An 18,701-nucleotide genomic window follows, 5' to 3' on the forward strand; every position below is an offset into this window, starting at 1 on the left:
ACTCGCAGTTTTTTTATTGGTGCTCAGAGTAACGTGAAGCTGAAGGTAGCTATATGTAAGTGACGTAAACTATTCAAATTACACGAACTAAACAAAACATGAACATTAACTTACAGACTATTATCATGTTTTTTTTCTGCAGAGCTCCATGTGGTGAAACATATTTGGAATATTCCTTGCATATGGAATATTCCCCAGAGACAGTTTTATTTAATCCCAATTTTATAGGGATGACAAGGATTTTTAAAATAAGAATAATGCATTCTTCCTCTGACGGTCAGACACATCTGCAGTCGATAGAGTTTCTTAATTCACCTACCAGTGGCAGGTGTGGCAAAAAGTTAATTTTGGACCTTAGCTGCATGTTATCACAGCTCACGTCCGCAGGAGAGGAGCAGTGCTTCAGTCTTGGATTAATGAGGGAGGTCTCATCCCTGACACGGTCCATCCATCAGTTCCCTCCAAGGCCTTCTCCTTTAGGGACCGCAGAGTGGGGGGTATAGATGATGAAGAGGACTAATTAAGCCGCCATGATGCTTTGTTTTATTATGGGCTCAGTTTGAAATTTTCAATAAATCTTATTAGCATAGGAGGTGCTCGGAGACGTCTGACTGAAGGTGTGAAGTGGGTCTGCTGTTTACACTGAGGCTAACAGCTGCACACTTGCGAGGGCTGTAAAAAGCATACGCTGCGCTGGTGTCGCTGTCGACACACTGTCGGTTGATGCCATAATTCATGTGTGTCGTCCATGAGATGCTGTGTGAGAGGGAGGGGAGTAGGTGAGCTTTTTAAGCTCCTCCTGTTTACTCACTGCCTGATGGCCCCCTGTAGAGAGCAACAGCAATTATCACCTTGGAGGAATGTGGGAGCCTTGTGTTAAATTCCCTTTGACCCTTTAGTAGAGGAGGTCAGGAGGTGGTGATCCCCCCAGGGAACAGCAGGCACTGAGGGGTGGGGGGATGCCATGGATGGGTGCATTTGGGGCTTTTTCTCATGGTCAGGGAAACTTGAGTCTGACATTGCTTTACAGCTGCAGATCCACAAAGTGGGTTGGCTCTTGTTCCCCAATCCTCAAATAGGATTTTAATGGCACATTTGCCATGCAAATGGCTGCTTTTCTGTCTTAGTTTGATTGCATCAGGACTAGCTTCATACTTCGAGGACAGGCAGTCAGGTTAGTGTATACATTGGGATGAACTTGGAGACTTGCATCCTTCATACATTCAAAACCCCTGAAGTCTTATACATACAACAGAAGTCAAAGTCAATCTTTTCACTTTCTAGACTCCTCTTTCCTCAAAATGAACCCTCATTCCCTGTTTGCACGATATTAAGATGTGTTTTCGTCAATCCGATCACAAGTGAGCGATGCAAAATACGGGTGTAAAGGGGTCTAAAACTTTTGAGCTTGTCCACTTGTCAAAAACGCATTCGAGCAACCACATAAGACCACCTACTGATTTGCATAAATGCGTAAAACATTATGGAAAGCAGTTTGCCGGACGGAATTTAAACTTTGTCGGCTGAAGACCCAAGTTTGGTTTGAAGACAAAAACGTACCAAGCACAATGTTCTCTCACTATTCCTGATATGTAATAAGCAGACACAACGTTCTGCGTCATCTTGTGGCTATAGAAGACAGTTAAGGTACCAGGGATCTTGATACCAGGTGTAAACATGGCCTTAGTTAAAGGGTTAAAGGAATAATTCACCCAAAAATGAAAATTCTGTAATCATGTAATCATTCTGTATCATATTCATGTCATTCCAAACCAAAGATATTTTAAAGAATGTTTCAACTGTTTTTATCAATATAAAGAAAGTCAAAGACTTCCAAATAACCTTTAATTGAATGAACAAAAAAAAAGAGACATTTTTCAAAATATCCTCATTTGTGTTCCACAGAATAGAGAGAGTCTAACATGTTTGGAGCAACAATGAGGGTTTCATTTTTGAGTGAACTATCCCCTTTTAAACAGTTCAACATGTGGCGATAAACTGCAAGTCATTATTTTAGTTTTGAATTCAGAGACCCTCCCCTTGAAATCTGATCCGACATGTGGTCACATTTGAGATGCATCGTGCATGTAAATGCCTAGTATAAACTATAATATGTCTTGGTTGACCACTGTGACCAGATCACCCGAAACGGATTGTTAAAACCAAGCGTAAACGGGGCCTATGATGTTTGTTTGTGTCAAGCTGTGTTGTGATTGCTTTTATAAATCACAGCTTAACAAGTAAGGCACACCACATCATGAAGACTAACAGTATTGGATGCTGACTCTGACCGAATGGACTCTTGAGTGTTATTTGTGTGTGCTTCTAGTCATGTGACCCAAAACTGATTATGTATGGTCCTTTAAAACCGTATTGACAAGGCCAGCTGCAGACCTTTGACAGCTGCAATACAGTCTTCATTTTCAATCTGTCCTTTTAGCCTCTCATAATTCACACCTGATATCCCCTGACCTCTGTTCATGTCGAAACAAACAATAGAGTGGTAGTTTAATAGTGATGAGAGCTCCTAATAAGACATCTCTCAGTAATGATTGCCTAATTGGCCCCCAGAGACAAGACAAGGGCAAAGACAGGGCCTCTAACCATTTTAGACAGGGGCCAAGTCATTTACAAGAGCTTTCTCTTCCCAGAGTTTCTAATAAGTCCTTTCTTACATGAATGGTAATGCAGTGATAATTGCTGTTGTAACAACACGTGTTAATATTTTTTATGTCTTCACACTATACGGTTGTTTTGGCAAAGCATATTTTTTAATGATACATTCAGGCGAATTGGGCCAAAACATTTGTAAATTGAGTTTTTTAAAATATATATTCTATAAAAATATTTTATTTTGTTAATTTATTTCATTTGTTTAATTATTTTTAAAAATCAAATGCAAATTATTAAAATTGTAATTGTAAAAAAAATTCCTGATCCCGCCTTTTTCCGAATTTTTCCAATTTTGTCAAGTCAAGTTCGCAACTTTGGATGGAAGTATGATTCATTTATTTTTCTGAAACGATTTGATCTTTGATAATCATACAAATTGCTCATATGGGAGGCCTGGACACAGAAGGATTGCATTGGTGTTTGATTGAAATGTCACATCTATGCAAAATATTTCTTGAAACATTTCTTATTTAAGGCAAATCCTGTTTGAAATATGTGATTGCATGTTGACCATAATAAACAAGTCTATTTTGTAATTGCATTTTGTAGTGTGGATCATTCATTGCAACATTTAACCTGATTCGCATGTTTATTCTGCTTGACAAATAATTTTTAAGCTACAAGCTGCCAAGATCAGTTTTGGGACCTTGGAATTTATAAAACCCTGCGTCCGGCCCTTATTTATCTTACTTTAACCCCTGGACACATTGCTTATGTATTCTTTGCATAGGCAAGTAGCCATTGATGCAGGAAGCGGTCTGATGCCTGCCTTAAGAATATTTTCCTTTGGAAGGATAAACAGAATTTTTTAAAAAAGATTTTAATATTGACCTTGTTATATTCTTTGTCACAGGTGGCATAGAGGTGTTTGCCTTTGATGGAATTTAGATTCTGTACCGCTCATGAGTGGTATTCTAAAGGGAGTAGCCTTTTCCTATTGTTGAAGAGGCACATCATTTGCAATCATTGTCAGATGTTGAAAGCTGACTTTCTTTTTATGTTATCTTTTGAGCGTGACTCGCTGCACTTGCCGGCACAAGACATATCAAGTGTGTCAGAGTTATGAGAGAGGTAAGAGACTGTATTGATCTGGTGTATTGATGGAATATATATTCTCAAGTCTCTTAGTCGTAACAGATCGTTCTTTACTCTATGAGCTTTCTGGCATTTGTATTGGTCCAGAACACAGGATGGTTCACCATAGTTTTCCCATGTCACCCCAGCTTATATACTCACAGTTCAGACTGCAAAACTTGGTCAAACCCTAATGACCCTCAAGGCCATCAATTAGGTTCTGTCCTCAGCAATTTGTGCTAAACTGCACCTTAATTAACTCCACTGTGAAAGCAGCCATCCTTAAATGCAAGGGCCCTTACACATTGTGACAAAGCAGAGAAGCCCCACAGTTTTGTCAGATTACCTCGCTGTGTCAAATTAGTGCCATTCCAAGACCAACCCCTTCTAGACATTAGGGGGCCACAGCCCTGTCCCTCAGGAGCCTGTGTCTATGATTTATTTAATATTTCAGGGCCTGTCCTGAGCCAGCAAAACATGTCTGTACACTCTACCCCATCCAGCCCCCCAAAAAGGGCCTAGCCGTGCTGTGTGGAGGATGGAATCCTCTAGAGCTCTGCTACTTTCTCCACTACACAGTGGGACTTGAACTTCAGTGTTGCCATAGAAACCTAATCCTCCTCTCGAATCCCCGCCCACCACCTTTCCTCTCTTATTCACAGCCCAACTAGTTGCAGTTTTTAATGCTTTGAGAACGACAGATCATGGAATTTTACAAAAATTAAAGTTTAATTGAGCAGTTTAAGAAATTGGATGGAATTTATTCATTCTTTAATTTAGTCAGTGAGTCAGGACATTTGGTAGACCCATTTCTAAATGAAATGTCTAATTTCTTGACAAACTAAAATAGATAATAAGTAAAGTTTTTCAAACTGCTATTAATTCGTTATATTTATTTGTTTATTTTAGCTTATAATGTTTATAATGCATTATTCTAGTTTATAAAAAAAAAATTAAACTGATAAGTCAAACAAATGTATGACTTGAAATGATTGATATAAAATGATTTTAATTATTTTAGTAGTTAATAATTTTTGTAACAATTTGTCAAGACATTTGATATAGACTTATTTATTTTGTCTCTTGTTAGTTTGACACTGCTTAAAAAAATAATAAAACTGCTAAAATAGACTATTTGATTCATTTTAGCAGGTTATTACAAATTTAAACAGTTTATTTAGTTATCTGTTTTAATATGATCACATCAACAGAGATGCAATAAGCTGACTGACAACATTTAATAAACTAAACTAAATGCTTCATACTTTGAGACTAAGCAGTGTTATGAATCATTTTAGGGCACTAACAATGGTGTACAATGGTGTCACACTTTCATTTTATGTGTTCATGTGGAACATAATGTGTGGAGAAGAGAACTTATTGGTATAATCAGATTCAGAGACAGTCTTTTGACTCTCCACTGAGATTTGTTCAAGCCACTGTCTGTCTGCTGCTGCTTTTCATACACACATTTTCATGCATGAGCACTTACATGTGACACAACCTGGCACTCACTGTCTACACACTCACACGCACACACTTACGGTCCCCTGCGGACACACACACACACACACACACACACACACAGACACACACACATGCATAATACAGGCCTCTGGGAAAATGCAGTGTGTAAAGGAGGGTGAGTGAGCGTGATTTCTGAGTGAATGAATTTAGAGTACGGATGAATGTCACACTCATGCCTGTCATTTTTCTCCTGCCCACGTTCAGTGTGTGAGGTAGACTCAGATGAGAGATTCCCCTCATCTATTATTAGTCCTATGGTCTGCTGCCTCAGCACAAAAAGTAGACCATACAGCCAATTCTTTGTATTTCTTTTAAAGGAAACTTCCAGCAAATTTGAACTCAATGGGACCCAATTTCTATGGTGTACACTTCAGAAAGTGCAGTGCAAACAGGGCTGTGTCCTCTTTCACTAGACCCTATAATCAGTTTGAGGAGAGAAAGAGACAAAGAAAGTGTGATCAATTGATGGAAGTTTGAAAACTTGAGTCAGGTTGGGTTTTAAAATTTCTCAAAATGCTGTATTGTTTTTTAAACAATACTGTGTTTAGTTTTTAGTTGGTGGGATCGATCAAGTATTTTTAGGTTAAAGCTGCAGTAGAGAAGAGTTATTGTTTGTGAGCTACAGTAGTATTTATGAAAAATAGTGTCTGGTTGGATTCAACAAGAAATTTCAGGTTTACCTCATTTGTCTTTGTGTGTTTACACTATGACCATAAATAAATAGTGTGATATATGGCAGATGGCAGTAGAGAGTTCGAAGTTGTGCAATGCAGCTTTAAAGTTGACATGAAATTGGAAAATGTGGTCATCTTTTCTTCCCTATAGTGACGTATATCTGGCCGAAATTACTTTTAACAAGACATTTGAACAAGAAATAAAATAAAACAGAATTTTGTCCATTTTGTGATCTCTTGAGTGATTTTTGTCCATCCCTCATGCGTGTGCACATGTCATCAGAGAAGATGTTATGAGTGAAAGAGGAAGTTGATGTTTTTGAATAAAGATTAAGAGGCACACGTGAATTAAAATGTGTGTGTGTGTATGTGTATATATATATATATATATATATATATATATATATATATATATATATATAATATATATATATATATATATATATATATATATATAAAATGTGCACAGTATAGACCAATAGCCTACTAAATTTCTCTGCCAAAACCGATATCTGATAATTTAGAGTGGCTTCTGCTGATGCCAATACCGATAGTCTAGTGGTCATTTCTTGAGCTTTTGTGCGGTACAGTTTGAGTTTTCTTTGTGGAATACTTGAGCCACAGCACAGGCGGTAATATCACGAATTACGGTGAAGAATTTAGTATTTATTAATTTATAAATATTTCAGGTAGGCCTACATGTCAGTTTTTCTTAAAGTACTAAGTGTACTCATCTAATTTTGGAGATCAAAGATGAGTTTTAAGGGATAAAATTATTATTTAAATGTTGTTGTTTTTTTCTGTGAGAGAAATTTAATCATGCCTTAAAGGAACATGCTGACTTTTTGGGACTTTAGCTCATTCACCGTATCCCCATAGTTAGAGAAGTCCATACATACCCTTTTAATCTCCGTGCGTGCCATAACTCTGTCTGACGCACCCACCGCTAGCCTAGCTTAGCACAACGACTGGAGGTAAACGGCTCCAGCTAGCATACTGCTCCCAATAAGTGACAAAATAACGCCAACATTTTCCTATTTACATGTTATGATTTGTATAGTCACAGTGTGTACAAATAACAAGGTCACATGAGGCACAGCCATCTTCTAACCGTATATATACTGGGAACTATATTCTCAGAAGGTGAAGCACTGCTACTTTGGCAGAGTTATTAGCGCAACACTCTGAGCGAACTCTCTGCTCCTCACCACAGGGCTTCTCAGGTGCTGCGAGCAAATCACTCCGCAGAAGTAGCAGTGCTTCGCCTTCTGAGAATATAGTTCTCTAACTCTGGGGGATATGGTGAATAAGCTAAAGTCCCAAAAAGTCGACGTGTTCCTTTAAAATACGATCCTCTATTTTTATAGCTAACTAACAAACTGTGAACATTGGATAACTTTCATGAGGTAAATGCAACGTTAAGTGATATGTTCAAAAGCTGTTTTAATGACGTCTTTCTGTGGTTGAGAGATAAGTTGTACTAAAAGTTCATTAATGTTTATTTTGTGCTATAACTTCAGGTAAAGTGGAAGAGTTGAACGGTTCACATGCGCTCCATGCTGTCACTTAAAATAAGTCGAATAAAGTTATCTGTCATGCCATATTTAAAGGGATAATTCACCCAAAAATGAAAATTCTGTCATCATTTACCTCAAGTTGTTCTAAACCTGTATGAGCTTCTTTCTTCAGTTGGACTTAAAAGAAGATATTTTGAAGAATGTTGTTAACCAGACGATCGCCATTGACTTCCATTGTAGGAAAAAAATACTATGAAAGTTAACATTCTTCAAAATATTTTCTTTGTGTTCAACTGAAGAAAGAAACTCATACAGGTTTGGAACAATTTGAGGGTGAATAAATGATGACAGAATTTTCATTTTTAGGTGAACTTTGTTTTAAGAAAATCAAAACAGCATTTTTTTTTTTTTTTGTGTGATTAAAATGGACAGAATTTGTAAGCTGAGACTTTATTATCAGTAGTAAAGCACAAAGCTATTTGCTTTTTTGGATGGGAGGAGCACTAGAAATAATATTTGGTAAAGGTTTGAACCACGGGCAATTCAAATAGAACCTCTCACTTTTTTAACTACATTAAAGTGAGATTGTGTTAATGCGTTATCACATTAACTTTGACATGCACCCCTAAATTCTACACAAGAGACATCACACTCACTCGTGTTCACACACAGTATGAGTTGCAGTCTGACATGTTTTTCTGCCCCTTTTGATTGGCAGGATAGAAGTAACCCTGATCATCGGCTGTTTTTAAACAATCGGTCAATGTCCGATTGCTTTTATAGCGATACTGAATATTGGCCAATGCACTATGGCAAGCTTTTGACTTTGATTCATTCCGAGGATATGAATTCTTGATATCAACAATTAAGTTTTCACTAGTTAAAATGCTAATTCTTAATATCAGAAATTAGATTTCTACTACAATGGCTATTTTTGATAGCAATTACATTTCCACCAGTAAAAATGTAAATTCTTGATATCAAGAATAAAATTTCAACTAGCAAAAACTGTAGAATTCTATAAAAACTATAAATGTCACCATAGGCTGCTTTTAAAATTCAATTTTTGATATAAAAAATGGAATAGCAGAAAGAACATTTGGCATTAAAATTACTGGCAGCACCCTTAAAGTTGTTTGGGATTAAAAACCTTATGCTGGAGTGAAATGGTGCATCAGAAGTGCATAGTTTAGCCTATACATTTGCTAAAATCTGCTATTTTAAAGCAAGAACAAATTGTCTTTTTTATCATCTCAGATCCACCAAAGCCAATCAGACTTTGATGGGATGGACCAAAGGTAGATCCAGAGAACGTGTTCATTAGGGAATAGGAAAACAAACATATGTCAGGGAAGAAAGAAATTAGAATATGTGGAAGAGAAAGACCCTTGCAATGCCTTGGCCCCTGTCTAAAACTGTTAGTGGCCCAGCCTTTGTGGGCTTCTTGTCTCCGGGGGCCGGTTGGGTAATTATCAGTGAGGGTGCACGTGTGGGAGTGTGTGAATGGGGCTGTGCGCCGGGCGTCTTGGACCCACTGTTTGCGTTCTCACTGCACCCCATCAGCGGGATGCACCAAACTGAGCAGGGTGCCCTGAAAAGTGAATCCACCCCCCACCCCCCTTCCAATCTCATCTCCTCTCCTCCCCACCTCATCCCTCTCTTCTCCGGCTTTCCCCCAGGAGAATGGAAAGAAGTGAAGGAGGACGTAAAGACCCATCAGACATGTTTGATGGGGGCCCTGTTGGACAAGGCCCTTTTTCCTGTTCGTTCATGTGGAAAATTATGGCAGAGGAGGAGGGAGACAATTAGTGGGATCTGCTAATCACCCGGGCAACACTCATTTAATTGACATGTGAAATTTTGTTTAATCTAACATGTCGATAGGCAATATGACAAAGGCCTGGAAGCCAAGGACTAGACGGCTTATTATTGGAGGACGGTCTTTGCAAGGCCAGGATGTGTGGAGTGAGTCTGGGTGGGGGTTGATGTGAGGATTAAATGCCATTATCCTCACAATGCGTTCGGACAAATAGCTATGCACACTCTCACTTAGGTGTTTTTATGTTTGTTGTTTGTTGGTACAAAACAGTGTGCTTTTTTATTCGTTTCGTGATTACAGCTTTGGAGGTTTTACAGGAGAAACTGCTGCACACAGTTCAATGAAAATATTTGGAGAGTTTGGACTACGAGTGGCTTTTGTATTTGCAAAAATCAATAAGCTATTGAAGGTCACTGAAAAGGGAGCACTCACACCTCACACTGTTGAATGGTAGATTGAGAGCTATATAAGTGTAAGCTTTTGTTTATTTTGTTTAGCAGAAATCCTGAAATTCAGCGATGGCATAATACAGTATATTGAAAACCCAGTTTATTATTCAGTATCAATTTTTGGACATGGCAAACTTGAGCAGTTGGCTTTGGCTTCACTGTTCTAACGTGTTTTCTTTCTATTTGTCTTTCAGTGGGCCAATTGTCTCTTTGAACTCATGTAACCAGGGCTTTAACAAGTAATATCGGAGGACAGGTATGCTTAACCAGTGTGCTTTACCAAGATGCTTTTGATACGTTTTTTTTTCTTCCAGTTTGGATGTTTAAACGCAGATTAGGTTTTGCTCAAAAACTTTTATGACTATTAGCCCATAAAGGAGTGGCGTTTTAGACATTTACATGAGATTACATGTAAACATAATGGGTGTGAGATGTCAATTTTCTCAATGATAGCTATGCAAATAATGTCAATATTCAAAACTGAGTCACACATCACAGCTATAGATAGAACCATTTCCAGATGCTTGGTGAAATCATTGCTACTGTATTTGTATTTGCCAGACAATTTGGCAGTTTGCCCGAACTCACAGCTGGATTGGCTAGGCTTTTAATGCGAGCATTGGGGGTTGGAGTATGGATGTCTGGGATGGGGGGTTTGGAAAGGGCGAGGGTGGCATGGCTAGGGCACAGATAATTTTTATAAGAGACTGGTGCTCAAGAGTTAGTGAATTGCATCTAATATTTGACTACTTTGTTTTTGTTGTTGTTATATTCATTTTTGCCATTTTCCCTTTTTGCAGGACAGTACAGAAGGCAGCTAGGAAGCAAATTAGGGGAGTGGTGGGGGGACAGAATCAGAAAGGACCACGAGCCAGGACTCGAACTCTGTTTCCTGAAGCACATCCATGCAATATGTTGGAACTGCTGCTTTGATATTTAAAGTCTTCATTTTACATTGAGCTAATGAAAAAAGTCACTATTTTGTCACGTGATCGCCAAATGCATTCACCTTGCTTAGTGTATTAAATATTAATAGCATATTTGATTTTTCTTGGAATCGATTCAGTCAGCTCAATGCCTCAGCTGTGCACTTGACCCCAACATTTTTTTTTCTCCTACTGCCAGGTTTACTTTCCTTCATTTCCTCCTCTAATGTAGTCATATTGGTATCATTGTGCCACTTAACACTCAATATTGTCTAAAATACTAGGTTGAGTCCTATCGACAAAATTTAACTTCTTGTTAAATTGGTTGTGCACAGGTCTTTGCTTTGATGCTGTTGTCTTCTCTTGCAGCACAATGAGCAGGTCTACCCCAATTTCCTATGAGTCCTTCACTATTGTGACAATAATAACATGGGCTCTTTATGCAGTAGCTATTACTGCCCTGAGCAGCAGGAGATCTTGCCAAGACCGAGGCGGCAGGGATGAGAGTATGCAGAGGGGGTTTACTTGACTCCATGCAAGCTACATCCCCGCCACTTTCCCTCCCTTTCTCCTACTTGAAGAGGGCCGTTCTTGCTTTGCCACTTTGCCCTGACAACTGACTGCTTAAACGAGTGCATGAAAATAGGTGCCTTGCTGGTCTCCATGACAGACCGCACATAATCAGTGTTGAGGTATGTAATTACAGCTGTCAGGCCCATCCGCTGTAATTGATGCAAGTGCAAGCAGCGCTTGCTGCCAGGGCAGCCTCTAACTGCACACATGGCAGCAACACTGGCCTCTCCTCATGAGAGAAAAGGAGAAAAACATTACCTGCAAGATGGATGGCATGCGTTAACCACCGCCAAGTGACTCTTTTTCTGCTACGAGTGACAGGCGTTTTTTTGTCAGCAGAGGATGGTACCCCTGAACGTGTTTGTCTCCTGGCTTTCGATTCTCAGGCTCGGTTTGATGTTGCCGGGCACATTCACAGATGGTGAAGGGGGGTAGGGGGTGTGATGAAAATGCTGTCAAAGCCACAGACGCTTAAGTGTCTCCAAGGCGAGGTGGTCTGTCTGCGGGGTGTCTGTGCTTGGCTTATCGCTGTTGGCTTTTTAAATGTTTCAATTCCTGCCATCCAGTAGAAAACACGGTGCACCATTTAACTTCACTGAAAAAAAAAGAGAAATCACTTGAATCAGACTTCTTATGCTGCTTCACGTGCGAAGAGGGGGGTGTCAAGGTTGATAGGCCAGAAATGTAGTGACTTGAGCATCTAGGCTGAAGGCTGGAGTAAATAAGTCCTCTAGAGAACATATAAAGACCTCTGGCTACAAAGCAGGAGTCTCAGATGCCTGTCCTGTGCCTAGCTGTTGTAATATTGATCAGAGGAAGGTGTGCTTCCCTCTTTTATTTCTGCTGAGGATTGATGGTAGAAACTGACACAAGAGGAGATTTATTGATTTTAGCTTTGGATGTTATGGGCAAATAACTTGACAACTGCACCCAAATGCAGTCGTAGAGAAGCCTCGTTTAAATTTTTGTGTTTGTTTTGCCATTATTGATTTTTTGTAATTTTTTTATCAGCTGTTACTAAAACTGTTCATTTGCTATGACATCAGGGTTCCCATTTGTTAACATGTTTCACATTTACATTTTTGTCTCTGTACCAGGAACAAAAGCATTGCTCACTATGCCTCATTTGTTCAAAATATGGTGCTAGAATTGTTGCATTATTCCAAATAAATAGATTGAGTTTCACAAATAAATGTGAAGAGATTCACAAAAAATAATACAATTTACAAATAAATATGAGATTTGCATTTTTTGCAAATAAAAAAATATGTACAAATGTGTTTTGTCACACACACAACTCTTCCTTGCATTCATTTTAATCGCTTCCTCTGCATTTGTGAATCGCTTTCTGTGCATTTTTGGATCTCTTCTTGTTTGTAGATCACTGTACGCATTTGTGGATTTTGAAAGACTTGCGTCAAATCCACAAATAAGTGGACTCCATTCACCTATTTAAAGGGATGGTTCGGAGTAATTTCAACCTAGGGTCCTTTGCACCATGACCTCGAGCCAAAAACCCTCCCAGAAGCTTTTTTTCCCTTGATCGAACATTATTAAAGTTAGAGCTGTTTGACTCGAGGTCATGGTGCAAAGGACCCTAGGTTGAAATTACGCCGAACCATCCCTTTAAGCCTATCAGATAACAGCCATTTTGCACTGACCAGTCATTGCACGCTCTCGCTCCAACCAATCACGATTAGCTTTACAACCAGGGTGGTCTTGCCCTGAAATAAGTTTGCTTATTCATCTATACAGTGTCTCAATAGGCTCAATTCTACAGTAGAAGATGTTTAAATTTTGGATTTCGTTAATCCTTTAGACTGTATCAAGGCAAGCCACAGTATTATATTTTATGAGCCTTTGAAAATGCCAGAGAAACAGCGCACATCTCTGTTATGGGAACAACGCACTATGGAAGCATCACATTGTCAGAATCAGAAAGAGCTTTATTGCCAAGTGTGCTTGCACACACACACAAGGAATGTACAGTTATATAACCAGACAGTTATAGATGAACACAGGACAGACATATTCAAGATAGAACAGAACAGACTGCCTGCATTAAAGATTTTTAATCAATTAAATAAAAAAAACGTGTCATATGGTTTGACTCAGAGTACACATTACATTTACGTTTTTATTAATTTAGCAGACACTTTTATCCAAAGGACTTACAAATGAGAACAATAAAAGCAGTTAAACTGGAGTATTCTTAACTGGAAGGATGCATTACAGCCTGTTCTCTGTGGTTATTGACAACATATGCATGACTGTCTGTAGAGCAGTAAGATGACTGAGCCTCTTCATCCCGTTAGCGCTCCCCTCTCATATGTTTAACATCCAGAGGCTGCATCTCATCAGACATTCAAATCGACAAGGATTTCTCTCCATTGACATGGCAGAAAAAGAGAGATTTAAGTTATAAACAGCAGTCTGAATCTGGCGGATGTGAAATGGGAAGTACACACACACACACAGACAATTCTTCAATTTCATCAGCAATCAATAAATAAACATAAATTATTGTTTACCTTTAATTACTTTATTAAATATTAAATAAGTGTGTGTGTATTTAAGTGATTATTAATGTTTTATTAATTTTTTTTGCAGATTAACTTCTTTCAAGCCCTCGGTATCTTACTTCAATGTTTTTATCATTCAAGCTTTTTTTCTAATAATGTTTCCTATATTTGTTTTGACAATATTTCAAATTTTTATATTTTACTATTCACCAATATATTTTTCAGTTCTTAAATATTTACCACAGGCATTTGGATGTATGACAAACCTTGATATCAGTAAAAACATACTTAGTGTTTTTGCGCGTTGACTTAAAGTTTTGTTCACTTGACAGAAGCATGCTAACCTTTCACACTGTCTGGACCTCATTAAACTTTAGATTACTGTAGTGGAGGTTTCATTGTCCGCTAATGTCTGTGTAGTCTGCCAGCACCTTGCCTGACAGGAAGTATTGGTTTCAATTAGATTAGCACTAACTAAATATATCTCCACACGTAGAATCCACAATGCGAAGGCGCCATTTCGAACAAGTCTGGCTCAGGACGGTCTGCATAACTGTTCCCAGACCTGCTCAAGGCAGACTGTAGGAACACAAGGTGAAGTGTGAAAGTCTGAAGTGGGTAAAGCTAATCATTGTGTAATTACGGCTGCCAAAAGGGAGCCATTAGCTAAGTGCTATCCAGTAACAGTGGTCTCTGTCGCTTTGCGTGAGGACTGAGAGAGAAATTGTTGACAATGGTTGAATAGTCCTCCAAGGCCCCGTGATTTGGCCAGGCAGCCTCGGAGTTCCATTGCTACTCATTAGCGGCTATGTTTGGTGCACTGCCTTGACAAATCATACCCCAATGTTATTAAACATGTCGAAACATTGTTTGACAATTTCCCTGCTCGCCTTGTAATTGGTACGCTCTGTGAATAGAGTATATAAATATATTTATGAGCCGAGAAATTTAGTGCTATCAAATCAGGGCCGAGCCTAATGCATTTTTCAGTGCTGTAAATTTGGAGATAGTTGATGACTTTATGAGGATGTTTATGAGGATCCGCACTGTTTATTTTCATAAACAGCTCAGCAGATGCTGGCGAGAGCAGCTGTTGTGGTTTGTATTCTTATGGAAATGACAGGGCCAGCTGTTGTTCTGTACTTACTGTAGTTTAGCACTTGCAAGCTCACTAGTACAATTAATCTTTCATAGTGGGGCTCGAGTGGCAAAAGACCGATGGACAAGTATTACAGCAGCGTAGCTGTAGATCTTTTTTCCTTTATTATTGGCTGCTCAACTTTTCAAAGCATATTCTGGATTTAGGAGAGCTATAGATGAAGCACAGGGAACAATTCCTTCTGACACCAGGTTATATTCGTCATCAAAGTACGCAATATGTGTGTGGTTGTTGTATGCCGGATGAAAACATTGCTTGTGTGTGTGCGTGCTGATCTGCACATAAGTCCATACCCGATTGAATCGCAGCAAAAAGAGGATGGTTTAAACTCTGTTTGAGCCCTCTAGACACCGCTATCAAGATGAGTTTCACCTAAAATACCTCTGACTACAATCATGCTCTCAGCTGAAATCTTCCTCTGTTTCATTCCCTCTCGATGAGTGTATATAATAGGGATGGCAAGATGGAAAAAAGGCTGTATATAAGTGGGTGTCTAGTGTCAGGGTGTGTGTGCACAGGTTGCTGAAGACATATGAATAAATGCCTTGATGTTTGTGTAACAGCGTAAGCTATACTCCATAAACGCATGTGCTTGCATACATTTCCCTGCATGATCTGTTACTACACCAAAGAGCGGCTTTATTTCCCCTCCCAGCTTGTGCCCGCTGATGCCAGTCTGTCTGACATCAAACTCTTTCTGACACTAATGTGCGTGCCAGTCAATTCAAGACCAGACTCTTGACTCGTGGATGTAAGATCATAATCTCGCCGACGGTCCCGCCATGTGGCACAGGAGTGACTCTTCAGCTCTTTAGTGACTCTTGGCTGTCACCGCACACTCTGTGAAGAGCAGCGGGCACGTATCCAGTCAGTGAACTGCTAAATGAGGGCTTGGCCAGGCGAACAGAAGCAGACGTGCGGCGGAGAGCTCCGTAGTTGAATTCTTTGGATGGGACGGCTGATCTCTCGCCTCCTCTACGCCCAGGTCTTTGTCTCCTTTGCTAATTGAGCAACTCGACTGACCCTAGAGTAACATGTCACCACAGAGGGGTCAAGGCCCTGGTGTCATGTGACATGGAGCCTGTGACCTGATGTGAAGGGAAGGGCTAATGTCACAGATCTAATCCAGTGACAGGATTCAGCTCTGATCGTTCTGCCTTTGTCATTTCCAAACCAAACAAATCACCTTGATATGATTCGAAATGCACCTAGATACATTATAAAATTGGCCTGTGTGCCTGTTTAAACCTTTGTAAAATATTTATTCATTTTGGCTGTTAAAATAGCTACCTGATACACTGCCAAAGAGGCTTTTGAAAAGACAAAACGCAAACAGTCAGCTTAAAAGGGATTTTTCCTGCTATTCCACAACAAACAAAAAGACTGATTAGTATGTGCCATTTGTTTTTCATGTGCATTATTTGCAAAAAAAAAAAAGCTCTCTCTTATTGATTGCAGTCGACAATAGCTCTTTTTATTCAGGCAGGACGTTCATGCTATGTTGCCTAGTGACATAATGACATCCATCAGGAAGTCAAATGTCAGTCCTTTCTTGCTCTGACATTTAGTTTCGGGTACATATGGAGTCATTGTTTTGCATTTGATTTGGCTGATGTTGGAACAGCATCAAATGGGTTATTTTGCGCTATTTTGAAATGACCATTTAAGTGCTTCGGCCACCATGAGAGACTGGAGACTACTCTAAAGTAGTTGCAAAGACAAAAGGCTCAGCCTTGAATCCTGCATCTTTAATCCCTGAAGTATTGTCAGATATTGCAAGAAGGTCTGCACCAAATATCTATGAATGAGTTTGTATTGTATGAGATTGTGCAAGAGGGACATCTTCCATCACTCAAACCGCAGGCATTTCTGTCGGGACTGTGTGAAGACTGACAGGTCTATTTACCGCTTTCCAGTCAATCACGCAGCCTCCTTATTGTCTGTAGGCCTCTTGGCTTCAGGTTTGGGTTGCAACAGAAATCTTTTCTGATGATGAAATCACAGAGTTTCCTGTCCGTTTTCCACTTTGAAGGAACTGAGGGCCTTTGTGGTGTTGTAGAAAGAGACCTGCTGTGTTCGAATGGATTTGATATATAGGTTTTGTTGCAGTGATAGTCTTCTGTAGGTGTCAACCCACCTTGTGTTCTGCTCTTATGATTGGAGATGCTAGTCTATATGTTAAATTACCATCTATGAGATTCAGAAAATGCTGATGTTCTTACAATATACCCATCAAAATACATACATGTGGAACCTGAAATCTTTGAAGTATCCATTTTTTTTCAGGTTCGGCGGAAATGTTTCATTCTGTTAGTAGAAGGTTCTTTTTCTTATTTCTGTAACTGGAGTGGACCATCTCAGTGCTTATCATGGCCTCGGCTAAGAAGTGCCATATAGTTTGAGGGGTGTCTGTGAAAAGGTTCCCCTTAATCCATTTTATTTTCTCTGCTACCTCAAAACCATTTGTCCACACAGCCCAATGTCCCCCGCTGGCCCTTTCCTCCCGCTCCTTCCAAGGATTGAGAGTGGAGGTGCAAGACACAGACTGTTTAAAAAAAAGCCATCTGGCCAGAGGAAGAGGTGGGGTGCGGTTGGGGGGGGGGGGGGGGTGGGAGGGTGGAGTCATGCTGGGCAATCAAAATGACAGACAGCAGTGAAAAGTGTTTTGTGGGCTCCCACATATATGTGAAGTAGCCTGACTTGTGAGATTTCACAGCTCCCTTTGGTCTTCAGGTAAACACTGACTTAGCCACGGTGTATCTCTTTCTCTTGCGCTTTCTGTCGTATGCTCTCGCTTACTGCCCCATCTCATAAATATCCCCTTTAGAGACTCACGTACGCCTTGGTTTCGAACAATTGCTCAAGCATTTTGCATAATCAGTACAACTGAAACTAGGTGACATGATTGTTTCCTCCAGAAAAAACGTGAATCAGGGATGCTAAAATTCGGCAACTGAGGCGAGAGTCGCACAATCAAAGCCTTCCTATTCTCCAAATATTATAATCTCTTGTTCTTATGCATTCATTTTCACCCTCCCTCCCCCCCATTGTGGCCCCTTTTCCCCCTTCCAGAGAAAAACCTCTAAATGTGTGGAGGCTTCATTTTTCACTCTCCCCAAGCGGCTCTGTTGTCAGAGGAACCCTTAGGAAGTCTTTATTTCTGCCAGGCAGGGCCTCTCGCGTTCCTCCAGCTTCTCCGGCCGTTCTCATGGCTGTCCCCCCACCTGCTGGGACCCTGATCCCAGGCCGAGCTGCGCTTCAGCAGGGGACAATTACTATCCCGCTCTGCCTTTGATCATCTGACCACATGGAAACACAACAGCTGACCACATGTTTCAACAGACAAGGAGGAGGAGAGGGGAGAAGAAAAGGGTGAAGAAAGAGGAGAAGAGGGAAAAGCATTTGCCTTTCATTCTCCCTCACACACAGCACACTAGAAAAAGGCCCATTCCAGGAACGGTTGTAGTGCTTGTATAATTCTCATGATCTTTGGTGTGCGGTTTACGCCTGGACTTTTATTGTCATGATTATGTCTTTGGATCAGAGAAGAGAGTGCTTATTACAGACATGGGGCGGCCGCATGTAAAGTTTCTTTTTGAATTTGCCTCGTCTCATTTACTAAAGCTAGCGCAGAGTGCTAGAGAAGTAATTTGAGGCTGAGCTTGTAAAAGTGAGTGCTAATTCTTCTGTCATTGTCAGCCAAATTGTCTTTGAGCCAGCTGGGCCTCCGCATAAATGCTCGCTGTGGTCAATATTGAAAGCGCTTCCACACAAAGTCAAAGCCACAG

General features: G+C 39.9%; 1 protein-coding gene across 14 annotated transcripts in view; it reads left to right on the forward strand.

Annotated features, from left to right (window-relative positions):
- The window catches only part of LOC307007972 (uncharacterized protein), a 96,709-nt gene that overhangs the window by 31,569 nt on the left and 46,439 nt on the right, over nucleotides 1-18,701 (forward strand). The window contains exons 5-6 of one of the 14 annotated variants that reach the window (XR_013799728.1): nucleotides 9,928-9,989; nucleotides 10,534-12,386. The exons of the other annotated variants lie outside the window; for them this stretch is intronic. The gene's annotated coding sequence lies outside the window, so the exon portion shown is untranslated. Of the gene's footprint in view, nucleotides 1-9,927; nucleotides 9,990-10,533; nucleotides 12,387-18,701 lie in introns of those variants that run through there. 14 annotated transcript variants of the gene reach the window in all.

This window comes from Phoxinus phoxinus (genome assembly GCF_949152265.1).
Source record: "Phoxinus phoxinus genome assembly, chromosome: 12".
Classification (NCBI taxonomy): domain Eukaryota; kingdom Metazoa; phylum Chordata; class Actinopteri; order Cypriniformes; family Leuciscidae; genus Phoxinus; species Phoxinus phoxinus.